Source organism: Otolemur garnettii, unplaced genomic scaffold (assembly GCF_000181295.1).
Source record: "Otolemur garnettii isolate 467f Iridium unplaced genomic scaffold, OtoGar3 scaffold00066, whole genome shotgun sequence".
NCBI lineage: Eukaryota > Metazoa > Chordata > Mammalia > Primates > Galagidae > Otolemur > Otolemur garnettii.
The window spans coordinates 2,823,063-2,829,358 of record NW_003852461.1 but is presented as its reverse complement, the minus strand read 5'-3'; the positions used below and the strand labels follow the sequence as shown (position 1 = coordinate 2,829,358).

At 40.5% G+C, this 6,296-nt stretch overlaps 1 pseudogene; it reads right to left on the bottom strand.

Moving 5' to 3' along the window:
- Nucleotides 1-653: 653 nt before the first annotated feature.
- On the bottom strand, nt 654-4,393 carry LOC100948529 (annotated as a pseudogene).
- Between the last annotated feature and the right edge of the window lie 1,903 nt (nt 4,394-6,296).

Below are 6,296 nucleotides of genomic sequence, written 5' to 3'. Positions count from 1 at the left end.
TAATGATGCAGAAGTTAGGATGTCTTTATTTCACAGGGGGAAAGAAATTCCTCCTTCTGGCACATTTTTTTCATCTAATTTAATTGGCTTATATTTGTCCATCAGAAACTTGGGCAATTCCAAACCAATAGCTTAACTTTCCTTATAGCAGCACCAAAATAGCTACACAAGGCTGGATGTGCGTCTATCAAACAATCTTGGCAAGAACTATTTGCCACATAAAACACGGGTTGCTCTCCCTTTCTGCTCAGAACTGTCGGCCACACCTTTCAAAATGCAATGAAAATTTTGGAATAGTTAAAATTGGAGCTATAAATACCCTTCTAGGTATTCCTAAAGTTACCAAAAGAGGGAGGGAACACCCATAACAGTAGCGTGGAGTGGTGATCAGGTTCTTGCCAGGAATAAAGAACAAATGGCCACTGCCTTTATTCCATACCCCACCCACCCCACCCTACTCTTAAAACAGGAACTGGGTGATGCAATCAGTAAAATAAAAAACATTGCATGAAAAAAGTTGAGAGAGAGTAGATATATCACTCTCTTGAATGTGATGATGGTTTCACAGGGATATACACATGTGTATACTCATGTGAAAGTTTATCAGTTTGTATATTTTAAATACGTGCAGCTTATTTTATATCAATGACACTTCAATAAGCTTGTTGTAAACCAAACTAAACAAAGAAAAACAAAACAAAAGAAAATAAAAACCTATGAAGTTCAATGATGTTCCTGGTAAGGAACTAAGGGTTGAGAATTTACATGACTCCTTGGATAGAGCCAGAAGATAATATGAGTTTGTAAAGCTCACAGCCCTGTTCCCTACATTACTGTCAGAGGGATGTGACTCCAGACCCTCCAGTGGCTCCTGTTTCTCCCTGAGTCAAAGTCAGAAGCCTCAGAACCTTCATGGTACACCATGGGGCCTCCTGACCTCGCCAACTTCAGCATCCATTGTTTGCCCCTCCTCAGCTACGTTGGCCTCTTGATCAAGTGTCGTGCTCTTCTCTCAGCACCTTTGCACTTGATCTTTCTATTGCCTAAAATGTTTTATCTCCCAGACATTTGCATGGTTTGCTCTGGCTACTATCCTTCCTTCTCTTTACCTTGTATTCAAATTTTAGCTTGTTAGTGTAGCAGACCTCCCTATTAAAAAATTGTACTCTTCCAGTAAACAGAGATGCAGAATTCTTTGCCAGATATTTTAGGAAATCCTGCAATTAGCTCAACAACAATGCAAAGCTTTTCTTATCAAGAGGTGTATAGGCCAACATTGCTCCAATTCTTACAGATAATCTCAGTAGGTGTGGCGCTCCATAAACCTGGGATATGGGTGCGTCAGAGTGAGTCAGGAGAATTTCCATATACTGGGGCCTCTCAAACTTGTAGAGCAGCTGAGTGCCCAACATCATGTTGAAATATTCTTTTATCCTCCCATGACTTCGTTAACTGCATATTCCTTATTATCAACATTGCCCTACGTTCTTCTTCGCAGGGAGTTAGAAAAGTTGCTTGTGCCTGGTAACTAAGTCCCAGTCCTCAACAAGCCATGGTTTTAATTCTTCAGGCATCTTCACTTTAACTTCCATTCTATTCTTCACTTTCAACAGTTGGATCTGCCTGGGCCCTTCTCTTCCATAGGGGCTGAGGTGTTTACTACCAGTGATTGCAAAGTGGCTTTTGCTGAGTACCAGCGCAAAGCCCTGTGAGGGTCTACTGACCACTCACTGTCTGAGTCTGGTATCTGTAAACATTTTTGGTCCTTAGCCCTTTTCTTGTATAATTGATGTTCTTTAAAACTGTTAATGTATAACAGGGCTTTTGTTTCAGTTTGTTTTCTGTTCTGTTTTAAACAGAAATTAAAAGGAGTGAAGCTCCTTTTCATGTTTCAAAATTGCTACCAGTGTGTGCAGTAATTAGACAAAAACGAAACATTCGGTAGAACATTTTATTACCTAGTTGACAATGTTGCTTAAATGCTGGTGGTTCTATCCCTAATGACAGTACACAGTTTTCTAATGTTTATGGTACTTGAAAAAAATGCCCTGATTCCTAGAGCCAAAGTTTCAACTTGATGTATATAACTGAAAACCCATGCAGTTGTGCTCTTTTTTTTTTAATGGTGCTTGAACGTGAAACAGCCCATCCTCCCCTGCAAGTCCATCTATGTTGTTTCTTAGAATTTCTATCTCTGCTAAAATGTTGAAGATACTGATTTGTTTCATGGTTTTAGTATTTGAGTCTAAAGCCTGTTCTAACATGATAGAAACAGTGCATTACTGTGTAGCCACGGTTTTCTGGAGAAGTTGATATTTTAGAAATTGTATTTCAGATCTTAAATAAAATTTGTTTCTAAACTTCAAAGAAAGTAAAAAAAAAATTTGTGGGTGGCACCTGTGGCTCAAAGGAGTAGAGCGCTGGCCCCAGATACCAGAGGTAGTAGGTTCAAACCCAGCCCCAGCCAAAAACTGCAAAAAAAAAAAAAAAAAAATTGTACTCTTCCCTACCTATCTTCACTCCAACCCTTCCATGTCCTTCCTTGCTTTCCCTTAATAGTATTTTATCACCTGTTACTCTCTACAATTTACTAAGTTATTGTTCATTGACTTTCTCCCACCTTCTACTACAACATGAAATCCTCAAAGGCAGAGGCTGTTGTCTGTTTTGTTTATAAGGCACCGTAGGGACTTAATAAAATGTTATTTAGAGAATAATTCATTCCGTCAAGGCAAATAAAAATCTAAATTATAATGGATTTTTGGTGCAAGAATAAATACACTTGTATTTATTTATAGCGGTAGCTCAATTTTCATTGGAATCAAGCTGAAATTACTTTCACCTCTTCTAAAAATTCTCTACTGATAAATGCCACTCCTACACTCATGAAGCACAAAACATGGAGAAACCTTGGAAATTCATGTGATTCAGCCAGAGACTTGAATGACATTTAAAATATCTCTGGCCACCTTCACATGAACACCTCAAGTATTGGTAACTCACTAATTATTTATTCCCAAAGTATTCATGCTTACTGGGAGGGCTAATTTTATGTGTCTGCTTGGCAAACTATGATGCCAGATGTTTCATAACATCATCTAGAAGATGTTGCTATGATGGTGTGGTTTTTTTTTTGTTTGTTTGTTTGGGTTTTTTTTTTTTGCAGTTTTTGGCCAGGGCTGGGTGGGTTTGAACCCGCCGCCTCCAGCATATGGGGCCGGCGCCCTACTCCTTTGAGCCACAGTCACTGCCCACTATGATGGTGTTTTTAAAAATATGGTGAATGTTTAAATCAGCAGACTTTGAGTAAAGAAGATTATCTAAATAATCAGTAGACTTTGAGTAAAGCAGATTGCACAAATAATGTGGACAGGCCTCATCTAGCCAGTCCAGTCACTTGAAGGTCTTAAGAGAAAAGACCTGCTGAAGAAGGAAGTTCGCTTGCAGACCACCTGTAAGCTCTGAGTTGCAAATTTAATTCTTCTCTGTGTCTTCGGTCAGCTAGCCTGTCCTGCAGATTTTGGACTTGACAGCCCCCCAGTTGTATGAGCCAATTCCTTAAAGTCTCCCTCTCTACACACATACACACATACACACCCTATATATGCATCTATACATGACATATACCATATATAGTTATATTTGTACATATGCTTATGGGTGTGTATATTGTTCACATATATCTGTATCTATGCATAGATAGCCTATTGGTTTTGTTTCTCTGGATAACCCTGACTAACATGGTAACTAAGCCTCTTTTTGGAGCCAGACACTGTTCTAGGCATTATTATGTGAAGGTGAACAATGTCATTTAGAGTCTTAGTAGGAAAGTAACATATTAAATGAGGAATGAGAAGTTTGATAAATGCTTTAAAGTGGAATTAACAATGCATCATGGGAAACTCTAACAGGGGCAAGTAACCTAGGTGGAGGAAGGCCTCCCTTTAGAATGATTTACCAAGTGACCCACAAAGAACTTGTATTCACATTTATTCACAGCAGAGGAAATGGAGAGAAGGAAGTCATGGCCTTGCCGAGTCACCTCATTCAACCTCTGTAAGGCTCGTGTGAAGGCACGGTGCATCATTCTAAAAGTGAAGATCCAATCCTCTTTCCACTTGTGACTTTGAGTAAGTTATCTAATATTTCTAAGTCTCGGATTCTATGTGCAACGTGGACAACAATATACCTGTATGACCTGTGGCACAGTTTTGAAATTAAGTAAGTGTTGAGGATGCTTCCAAGATATTGCATGCACTTGCTAAAAGCGAGCCATACTGTTACCTTTTAAGAACTGACTTGAAATCCATACGTCTGCAGTTTTCATCTGCTCATTCATTTCTGTCCCCTGGCACCGTGCAGAACGCATCTGCTCCCCCTCGCACTTGCCCATTCTCCCTGTATTGAGGGCAGTCGTCACATTCCTGACCTCAGCCTTTGCTGACCTTCAACCTTTCCTCTCAGTTCAAGACCCCAGCTGCATTCGGTGCATCTCTCAAACAGCCTCCGACTTCCTCACCATTGCTGGAGCTCTCTCCTACGTATGGCCAGGGAGTCTCTGCCTCTCTCGGCGTGCTTTCTAGAAGCCACTGTCACCCAGTGTGTGGGAGCCAGCAGAAAGTAATGTGGCACTGCCCTGCTTGCCCTAGGCTCTAGCCTGAGTCATTTCCATTACGATGATGGCGCACATTCTGTCTTGCCTCCAAGAGGACAAAGTCTTTAAAGACATTTTTTTTCCTCTCCTACTATAAGAAAATAACCATTGTATTTATTTATTAGTTTCATTATTTCTAGTTCTTAGAAAGTCAGATCGTATTATCACCAGCTTTAATATTACTGTAGATTTTGTGCATATTTATACAGTAAGGTGCAAACTCTTTTAATAATAATGCCTAACATAAATCAAGCCTACTACATATGAGGCAAACTTCTCAGTACTTCACTCATGTTTTTTCCCATCCTCCTCACCACCTAACGATGGAGCTGCTTGGAGAGTGTCTGTATGCGACATGTGAGGGAAGTGAGGCCAGAGAACTGAGTAACTTCCCAAGGCTACTGGACTAGGAATTAGGAGAATTCATCTGGTTCCACTGTGAGATAGGACCTCTCCAGATGTCACCAGCCTTCCCTGTCAGGCACCATCCAAACTTCCCAACATCATGGTCTATGGGTGCAAATCCTTGCTCCCCACTACTGGGCCACAGTCATGAACTCCCATGTACACACAGCACTCAGACTTGACTTGTACACATGAGCAACACAGAACTTCTTGTCACTGCTTGGACACCACACCCCTTCACATGTCTCTGGGCTATTGAGCATGTGGATTTCGGGGGTAAGGAAAATAATAGTTCTCTCTCTAACCTTTGCATAGTAATAATAGTAACAACTAGTACAATCCCCAAACTGTGCTAAGTACTTTATCTATATTGACCCATTTAATCTTATAGTGGACAATAAGGAAATCTTCCCTATAAGGAAGATGCTACTATTGTTTCCAATCATATTATTGTTTCCAACAATTCCCTCCTTTATGACAAGGAAATTAAGAAGCAAAGAGATGGGGAGCACATCGCACTCGCCCAGGCAGCCTGCTGTGCTCAACCTCTCACCTTCTGTTTCTCTCTCCAGCCCTTTTTAAAATGACCCCCGTTCGCTCATCCAGAGAGCCACTTTCTTTTCTTTTTTTTTTTTTGAATTTTCAGCTTTTGAGTGTAATTATTTATGATCCCCTGTACCCCACAATAAATTACAGCATCTTCAAGGGCAAGGCCTAGGGCACCCCACACAGTGTCTGAGGCCCAGTCTCTATTCGCTAAATTAAAGTACAAATGAGAGATGGAGTCAGTGACTGAAGGATCACAGGGGATGTCTATGAGAATTAAAGGTAAAGAAAGAAGCAGAGAGATTGTTCTTTCATCCTTTTCCAGAAAAATGAACATACAAGAACTTCTGAGAATTCAGTAAGAAAACTGATGCAAAAGAGAGACCAAAACCGAACCACAGATAAAAGGAAAAAAAATCTCTAAGCTGATAAAGAACCTGGAGAGACTTTTCAAAGACGTCATTATTGGAACTTGGGTACAGTATTTCTCATCGTAACATGGAGCTCTGCAATAGTCCCACTCTTGCATCCGTTTTCTTACTTCATTTCCTGTGCTAATGTTTCCACGACCCCAAGTTTGTCCAGCTCCTCTCCTGGTGCCGCGTGTGCATTTGGGGCGAATAGCCGGTTGCAGAAATGCCTTGTTTGGAATATTCACATGGAATAAAACTGAAGGGACTAAAGTCAGCAG